This window comes from Symphalangus syndactylus, chromosome 23 (assembly GCF_028878055.3).
Source record: "Symphalangus syndactylus isolate Jambi chromosome 23, NHGRI_mSymSyn1-v2.1_pri, whole genome shotgun sequence".
In the NCBI taxonomy this organism is placed as follows: domain Eukaryota; kingdom Metazoa; phylum Chordata; class Mammalia; order Primates; family Hylobatidae; genus Symphalangus; species Symphalangus syndactylus.
The window spans coordinates 43386223-43395528 of NC_072445.2; the positions used below are offsets into that span (position 1 = coordinate 43386223).

General features: G+C 52.3%; 1 pseudogene; it reads right to left on the reverse strand.

Annotated features, from left to right (window-relative positions):
* The window catches only part of LOC129473563 (uncharacterized), a 687223-nt pseudogene that overhangs the window by 112279 nt on the left and 565638 nt on the right, over positions 1-9306 (reverse strand).

Here is a 9306-nt window from a genome sequence, read left to right on the forward strand (position 1 = left end):
GGTCATTTCACAAAATAACTTTATATCTTCTAGAATATTCTTTTTTATATTTAATTATTTGATCTCATTTTTCCTCTGGTGTAATATGTGAGGTATAGATCCAACTCTGCATTAGTTCCAGCAGACTACCACTAATCCCAACACCATTAGTGAATACTCATATTTCCCAGAGTGATTGAAATGACAGCATACTAAATTCTGTTCCCTTTAGAATTCATAGGACCTTGTGTCTCTAAGAAGATTCGAAAGAGTGGACTTTGGAACTCAGCAATCAGATGTCCTAATTCTGGCTTTCCCATTGAATCTCTGAATCTTGATTTCCTCATTTGTTAAATAAAGATAATAATCCCTACTTCATGGAAGGGAGTTGTAAGGATTAAAAGAAATATATATATAGAGAGAGTATCTAAGAAAATGCCTGGCAAAGTTAAAAGTGCCCTTTCCCACTATATAGGTTAGTACCCTTTTCTCTTAAAAGAAACTCACACTTTCCTTTAGAGCCATCCTTCAGAGAAACTCAGAAATTAGATATTGTTCTGGTAGTTAATTTCTTTCTATGTTGGATGATTATTGTCCTGATAGTTATGTTTCTATGTTGAGATCAGACACCAAGATTCCACACTTGAAATTTCTCTGATCCAGGTGGCAGCACAAATTGGGTCATTTTCATGAGCTGCCTCAGTGCTTTGAGTTTGTTCCTGGCCTTGAGAGGTCTGGGGATGTTGGGGCGCAGGGAAGGAAGCACCTTCTGAGAAGGTGCTTATTTGCAACCTCACAGCCAGAATACTCAGGTTTGAGAAAGACTAAGTTCACACAGAGGAGAATAATTCATCCCCAGCAAAGGTCAGTTTTCTTACTTTTATTTCGTCACGTGGATGGGGTAGGAAAAAGAGGATGAGAGGTTTTGTTATGTTTTGAAATGAAACTCCAGATGATAAGGTTTGGCTGTGTCCCCACCTAAATCTCATCTTGAATTGTAGTTCCCGTAATTCCCATGTGTTGTGGGAGATAATTGAATCCCGGGGGCAGTTTCCCCCAATCTGTTCTTGTGGTAGTGAATAAGTCTCACAGGATCTGATGATTTCATAAGGGGTTTCCCCTTTCACTTGGCTCTCATGCTCTCTTGTCTGCTACCACCTAAGACGTGCCTTTCGCCTTCCACCATGGTTGTGAGGCCTCCCCAGCCACGTGGAACTGTGAGTCCATTAAACCTCTTTTTCTTTATTAATTACCCAGTCTTGGGTATGTCTTTATCAGCAGCATGAAAATGGACTAATACACCAGATGACATAGATTTTACCTGAATCAGATCTTTCTGAAAACACAGCAGTCTGTTTTCTGTGTGGTCAGTTAGCTCAGTTGTTTAGAGTGTAGTGCTGACGACATTAATATTAGGGAATGATCCCTACAGAAGTTAATTTATGTAACTTTTTCTAATGGGAGGGCCAACTGCAACCTAAAGTCACCTCCCAATGCACACCTCTGCCACAAGAGATTTGAATCTATTGTATCTGTCACTTGGTTTTATTATATTTGTCTGATCATTAGTGATGCTGAAAATTTCTACTCAACTCTAATTTCTGTTGTTTGTTTGTCGTTGCTGTTGTTGTTGTTTGTAGACAGTCTTGCTCAGTCGCCCAGGCTGGCAGTGGGTGATGCAATCTCAGATCACTGCAACCTCCGCCTCCTGGGTTCAAGCCATTCTCGTGCCTCAGTCTCCTGAGTAGCTGAGACTACAGGCATCTGTTACCATGCCCGGCTAATTTTTGTGTTTGTAGTAGATATAAGGTTTCACCATGTTGGCCAGGCTGGTCTGGAACTCCTGGCCTCAAGGGATTCACCCACCATGGCCTCCCAAAGTGCTGGAATTACGAAGCATGAGCCATCCTGCCTGGCCAATTGTTGTTTCCTGAGATAGGCAGAATTCTAAGATAGCCCCCAAGAATTCCCCCTCCGTCTGGATATTACAAACCTGCATAATACGCTGAACTGTGAATATGATTAGGGTATGTTACACAGCACAGTTGACTTTAAGCAAGGAAAATCATCAGGGATGAGCCTGGCTTAGTCAGGTAAGTCCTTAAAAGAAACTGGGCATCCTGTAGTCCCAGCTTGTCGAGGTGGGAGGATTGCTTGAGCCCAGAGGCTTGAGATCATAGTGAGCTATGACTATACCACTGTACTCTGGCCTAGATGAGAGTGAGACCCCATCTCTTAAAAAAAAAAAGAAAAGAATGGGCTCTTCCCAGAGTCAGAGATTAGAAATGTGAGAGAAATTGAAGAGTTCGAAGTGGGGCTGGCTTTGAAGATGAAAGGGCCACCCGCGTGAAGATGGCCTCTAGCTGCTGAGGGCACCCAGCTGACAGCAAGGAAATAGGGATTCTCGTATAACCATGAGAGCTTGGAAGAGGATCGCGAGATCCAAATAAGAATCTGGGCCGGGCGCGGTGGCTCACGCTTGTAATCCCAGCACTTTGGGAGGCCGAGGCGGGCGGATCACGAGGTCAGGAGATCGAGACCACGGTGAAACCCCGTCTCTACTAAAAATACAAAAAATTAGCCGGGCGTGGTGGCGGGCGCCTGTAGTCCCAGCTACTCGGAGAGGCTGAGGCAGGAGAATGGCGTGAACCCGGGAGGAGGAGGTTGCAGTGAGCCGAGATTGCGCCACTGCACTCCAGCCTGGGCAACAGAGCGAGACTCTGTCTCAAAAAAAAAAAAAAAAAAAAAAAAAAGAATCTGGCTGGCCGGGTGCAGTGGCTCACGCCTGTAATCCCAGCACTTTGGGAGACCAAAGTGGGCAGATCACCTGAGGTTGGGAGTTCGAGACCAGCCTGATCAACATGGAGAAACCCCATCTCTACTAAAAGTACAAAATTAGCCGGGCGTGGTGGTGCATGCCTGTAATCCCAGCTACTCGGGAGGCTGAGGCAGGACAATTGCTTGAACCGGGAGTTGGAGGTTGCAGTGAGGCCAGGTTGTGGTGAGGCAAGGTCACACCACTGCACTCCAGCCTGGGCAACAAGAGCGAAACTCTGTAACAAAGAAAAAAAAAAAAAATCCAGCCAGCCAATGAAGTTAGTCTTGCTAGATCCTGAGCAGAGAACCTAGATACCCAGTGCCCAGACTTCCTACCTACAGAACTGTGAGTGGATAAATGGGCATTGTTATAAGCTGCTGAGTGTGATAATGTGTTACACAGCAACGTAACACTCATAGATTTCTTTCTTTCTTTTCTTTTTTTTTTTTTTTGAGATGGAGTCTCACTCTGTTGCCCAGGCTGGAGTGCAGTGGCGAGATCTCGGCTCACTGCAAGCTCTGCCTCCCGGGTTCACGCCATTCTCCTGCCTCAGCCTCCCCAGTAGCTGGGACTACAGGCGCCTGCCACCACTCCCAGCTAACTTTTTTTTTGTATTTTCAGTAGAGACGGGGTTTCACCGTGTTAGCCAGGTTGGTCTTGATCTCCTGACCTCGTGATACGCCCACCTTGGCCTCCCAAAGTGCTGGGATTACAGGCATGAGCCACTGCACCCAGCCTAAAACTAATAGATTTCTATTTGGTTGTTTGTTAAAGCAAACAGCAGAATGCTAAGATGGAAGTGTTACAGCAGAAAATTGGGTTGTATAGGATAGGGTGTCAAGTGCCTCTAAGAGCCACTGTCCATCTAAGCACCTTGCTTTCTCTGTCCCTTTCTTGGGGTCCTGAAACTGACTGTCTGAGGGACCCTCAAACGCTTCCTCAATGGATACCTAGAAGCTCCTAATTGGGCCGGGCACAGTGGCTCACGCCTGCATTCCCAGCACTTTGGGAGGCCAAGGTGGGCGGATCACCTGAGGTCAGGAGTTCGAGACCAGCCTGACCAACATGGAGAAACCCCGTCTCTACTAAAAATACAAAATTGGCTGGGCATGGTGGCGCACGCCTGTAATCCCAGCTACTCGGGAGGCTGAGGCAGGAGAATCGCTTGAACCTGGGAGGCGGAGGTTGTGGTAAGCCAAAATTGTGCCATTGCATTCCAGCCTGGGCGACAAGAGCGAAACTCTGTCTCAAAAAAAAAAAAAAAAGAAGCTAATAATTAAATTTTAGATTAATAGAAGCATATATTCCCTAAGTGTGTAAGTACAATTTATACATACAGATATGTATTTCTTTATATAAGTACAATTTATAAATACAGATATGTATTTGTAGATATTAATTTCACATTTAACATATAACAATAGCTGCCAATTCATTCCTTAAACTATTTTTTTTTTTTTTTGCAGCACACATCTAGTTACTAGGAATGCAGCAATGGGGGAAAAATAAGTCCCCACTCTCCCAAGCTTTCTGGTGCAGAGGACCAGAAGAGGACCTCAAAGGTGTCTTGTCTTTTCCTTTCTTTGAGATGGAGATTTGCTCTTGTTGCCCAGGCTGGAGTGCAACGGCGCCATCTCGGCGGCTCACTGTAAGCTCCACCTCCCGGGTTCAAGCCATTCTTCTGCCTCAGCCTCTCCAGTTGCTGGGATTACAGGTGTGCGCCACCATACTCAGCTAATTTTTTTTTTTTATTAATTTTTGCATACAAAAACAATAAACATTTTCTAAAAATACATACAAACAAAAAGATGCGTATCAAACATATTAGGAAGGTTGCACATGGGAAGTCGGGGAATAGAAATGGGGGGTGGGAGTTAAAATAAATGAGAGAGGGACTTTATATGGATCAGTGATAATAACTCAATCCTCTATTTGACAAAGAAGAGGGAGAAGGAGGAGGAAGAAAAAGAAAGTGGGATAAAGGATCAGAAAGGGAAGAAAATAGAAAAAATTAGAGTATGACTCCAGGGTAGACCTGTTTTGTTGTCACTGAGTTGGTTGGTTGGTTTGTCTGTTGTATTCTTCATGTTTCGCCAAGTTGGCCAGACTGGTCTCGAACTCCTAGCCCGAAGTGATCAACCCGCCTCGCCCCCCAGAGTGCCGGGACCACAGGCGTGAGCCACCACGTCCAGCCCCCACATTGCTTCTGGCCTCCGTGGTAGACCTCCCAGACGGAGCGGCCAGGCAGAGGAGCTCCTCACTTGTACCCAGACACAGGGCGGCCGGGCAGAGGAGCTCCTCACTTCCCAGACGGAGCGGCCAGGCAGAGACGCTCCTCACTTCTTCCCAGACGATAGGTGGCAGGGCAGAGGCGCTCCTCACTTCCCAGACGATGGGTGGCCGGGCAGAGGCGCTCCTCACTTCCCAGACGATGGGTGGCCGGGCAGAGGCGCTCCTCACCTCCCAGACGATGGGTGGCCGGGCAGAGGCACTCTTCACTTCCCAGATGGGGCAGCCGGGCAGAGGTGCTCCTCACTTCCCAGACGATGGGTGGCCGGGCAGAGGCGCTCCTCATCTCCCAGACGATGGGTGGCCGGGCAGAGGCGCTCCTCACCTCCCAGACGATGGGTGGCCGGGCAGAGGCGCTCCTCACCTCCCAGACGATGGGTGGCCGGGCAGAGGCGCTCCTCACTTCTTCCCGGACGGGGCCGCCGGGCAGAGGCGCTCCTCACTTCTTCCCGGACGGGGCGGCCGGGCAGAGGCGCTCCTCACTTCTTCCCGGACGGGGCGGCCGGGCAGAGGCGCTCCTCACTTCTTCCCGGACGGGGCGGCCGGGCAGAGGCGCTCCTCACTTCTTCCCGGACGGGGCGGCCGGGCAGAGGCGCTCCTCACTTCTTCCCGGACGGGGCGGCCGGGCAGAGGCGCTCCTCACTTCTTCCCGGACGGGGCGGCCGGGCAGAGGCGCTCCTCACTTCTTCCCGGACGGGGCGGCCGGGCAGAGGCGCTCCTCACTTCTTCCCGGACGGGGCGCCCGGGCAGAGGCGCTCCTCACCTCCCAGATGGGGCGGCCGGGCAGAGGCGCTCCTCACTTCTTCCCGGACGGGGTGGCCGGGCAGAGGCGCTCCTCACTTCTTCCCGGACGGGGTGGCCGGGCAGAGGCGCTCCTCACTTCTTCCCGGACGGGGCGGCCGGGCAGAGGCGCTCCTCACTTCTTCCCGGACGGGGCGGCCGGGCAGAGGCGCTCCTCACTTCCCGGACGATGGGTGGCCGGGCAGAGGCGCTCCTCACTTCCCAGACGATGGGTGGCCGGGCAGAGGCGCTCCTCACTTCCCAGACGGGGCGGCCGGGCAGAGGCGCTTCTCACTTCCCAGATGGTGGGTGGCCGGGCAGAGGCGCTCCTCACTTCTTCCCGGACAGGGCGCCCGGGCAGAGGCGCTCCTCATTTCTTCCCGGACGGGGCGCCCGGGCAGAGGCGCTCCTCATTTCTTCCCGGACGGGGCGGCCGGGCAGAGGCGCTCCTCACTTCTTCCCGGACGGGGCGGCCGGGCAGAGGCGCTCCTCACTTCCCAGACGATGGGTGGCCGGGCAGAGGCGCTCCTCACTTCCCAGACGATGGGTGGCCGGGCAGAGGCGCTCCTCACTTCCCAGACGGGGCGGCCGGGCAGAGGCGCTCCTCACTTCCCAGACGGTGGGTGGCCGGGCAGAGGCGCTCCTCACTTCCCAGACGGTGGGTGGCCGGGCAGAGGCGCTCCTCACTTCCCAGACGGTGGGTGGCCGGGCAGAGGCGCTCCTCACTTCCCAGACGGTGGGTGGCCGGGCAGAGGCGCTCCTCACTTCCCAGACGGTGGGTGGCCGGGCAGAGGCACTCCTCACTTCCCAGACAGGGCGGCCGGGCAGAGGCGCTCCTCACTTCCCAGACGATGGGTGGCCGGGCAGAGGCGCTCCTCACTTCCCAGACGGGTCGGCCGGGCAGAGGCGCTCCTCACTTCCCAGACGGTGGGTGGCCGGGCAGAGGCACTCCTCACTTCCCAGACGGTGGGTGGCCGGGCAGAGGCGCTCCTCACTTCCCAGAAGGTGGGTGGCCGGGCAGAGGCACTCCTCACTTCCCAGACGGTGGGTGGCCGGGCAGAGGCTCTCCTCACTTCCCAGACGGTGGGTGGCCGGGCAGAGGCGCTCCTCACTTCCCAGACGGTGGGTGGCCGGGCAGAGGCGCTCCTCACTTCCCAGACGGGGCGGCCGGGCAGAGGCGCTCCCCACCTCCCAGATGGGGCGGCGGCCGGGCAGGGGCTGCAATCCCAGCACCCTGGTAGGCCAAGGCAGGCGGCTGGGGGGCGGAGGCTGCCGCGAGGCCAGACCACGCCACCGCACTCCAGCCTGGGCAACACCGAGCACTGGGTGAGCGAGACTCCGTCCGTAGTTCCAGTAGCTCGGGAGGCTGAGGCGGGCAGAGCACTGGGCGTGAGGAGCTGGCGACCAGCGTGGCCAAGATGGCGAACGCGTGACTGCATCCAAAGGAGAAAAGGCAGGCAGCGGTGGCGCGCGCCGGCAGACCCAGGGAGTCCGAGGCGCGGGCAGCAGCAAGCCGAGTAGATTGCAGCCTGGGCCCGAGAGGGAAAAGAAGAAAGAAAGAAAGAAAGAAAGGAAGAAAGAAAGAAAGGAAGGAAGGAAGGAAGGAAGGAAGGAAGGAAGGAAGGAAGGAAGGAAAGAAAGAAAGAAAGAGAAGGAAGGAAGGAAGGAAGGAAAGAAGGAAGGAAGGAAGGAAGGAAGGGAAAGAAAGAAAGAAAGAAGGAAAGAAAGAAGGGAGGGAGGGAGGGAAGGAAGGAAGGAAGGAAGGAAGGAAGGAAGGAAGGAAGGAAGGAAGCTAATTTTGTATTTTTAGTAGAGACGGGTTTTGCCATGTTGGTCAGTCTGGTCTCGGACTCCTGACCTCAGGTGATGCGCCCACCTCAGGTGATACGCCCGCCTCAGCCTCCCAAAGTGCTGGGATTACAGGTGTGAGCCACTGTGCCTGGCCAGGTATCTTTTCTTTTTAAAGAGAAACAGAATCAATATTTTACATATACATATATAATAATTATGAGACCAACAAATCCCAAGATCTGCAGTCAGGAAACTGGAGACCCAGGAGAGCCAGTGGTATAGATCCAGTTTGAAGGCCAGCAGTCTCAAAATCCAGGAACAGCCAATGTTTCAGGTTGAATTCAAAGGCAGAAATAAAACCAATGTCCCAGCTAAAAGGCAGTCAGGCAGGAGGAATTCCCTCTTCCTCCTGGGAGGCCAGTCTTTTGTTCTAGTCAGGCTTGCGACTGATGGAATGAGGCCCACCCACATTGGGGAGGGTAATCTGCTTTATTCAGTTTTTTTTAATTAAAATTTTATATTTTTAGAGACAAGGTCTCACTATGTTGTCCATGCTGGTCTCAAACTCCTGGGTTCAAGCAATTCTCCCACCTCCATGTCCCGAATTGCTGGGATTACAGGTGCAAGCCACCACGCCTGGAACAGTTTATTTAAGAGTTAAAGGGGGGCGGAGCCTGCAGTGAGCCGAGATTGCGCCACTGCACTCCAGTCTTGGCGACAGCGAGACTCTGTCTCAAAAAAAAAAAAAAAAAAAAGAGTTAAACTCGGCTAGGTGCCATGGGTCACACCTGTAATCTCAGCACTTTGGGAGGCCGAGGTGGGCGGATCACTTGAGCTCACAAGTTAGAGACCAGCCTGAGCACCATGGTGAAACCCCATCTCTACCAAAAATACAAAAAATTAGCCTGGTATGGTGGTGCAGACCTGTGGTTTCAGCTACTCAGGAGGCAGAGGCAGGAGAATCAAGCTTAGGAGGTGGAGATTGCAGTGAGCCATGATCGTGCCATTGCACTCCAGTCTGAGCAACACAATGAGACCCCCTCAAAATATAAATAAAAATTTAAGGCCGGGCACGGTGGCTCATGTCTGTAATTCCAACACTTTGGGAGGCCGAGGCAGGTGGATTGCCTGAGGTCAGGAGTTTGAGACCAGCCTAGCCAACATGGTGAAACCCAATCTCCACTAAAAATACAAAAATTAACTAGGCATGGTGGCAGGTGCCTGTAATCTCAGCTACTTGGGAGGCTGAGGCAGGAGAATCGCTTGAACCCGGGAGGCAGAGGTTGTGGTGAGCCGAGCTTGCGCCATTGTACTCCAGCCACAGCGACAAGAGTGAAACTCCGTCTCAAAAAAATAAAAATTAAAATTTAAAAACGTTAAACTCAGCCAGGCATGGTGGCTTACACCTGTAATTCCAGCACTTTGGGAAGTAGAGGTAGAGGGATTGCTTGAGACCAGGAGTTCAAGACCTGCTTGGGCAACGTGGTGAAACCCTGTCTCTACAAAAAATGGAAAAATTGGCCAGGTGTGGTAGCACATGCTTGTAGTCCCAGCTACTCAGGAGGCTGAGGTGAGAGGATCAATTGAGCCCAGGAGGTTGAGGCTGCAGTGAGCCAAGATTGTACCACTGCACTCCAGCCTGGGTGACA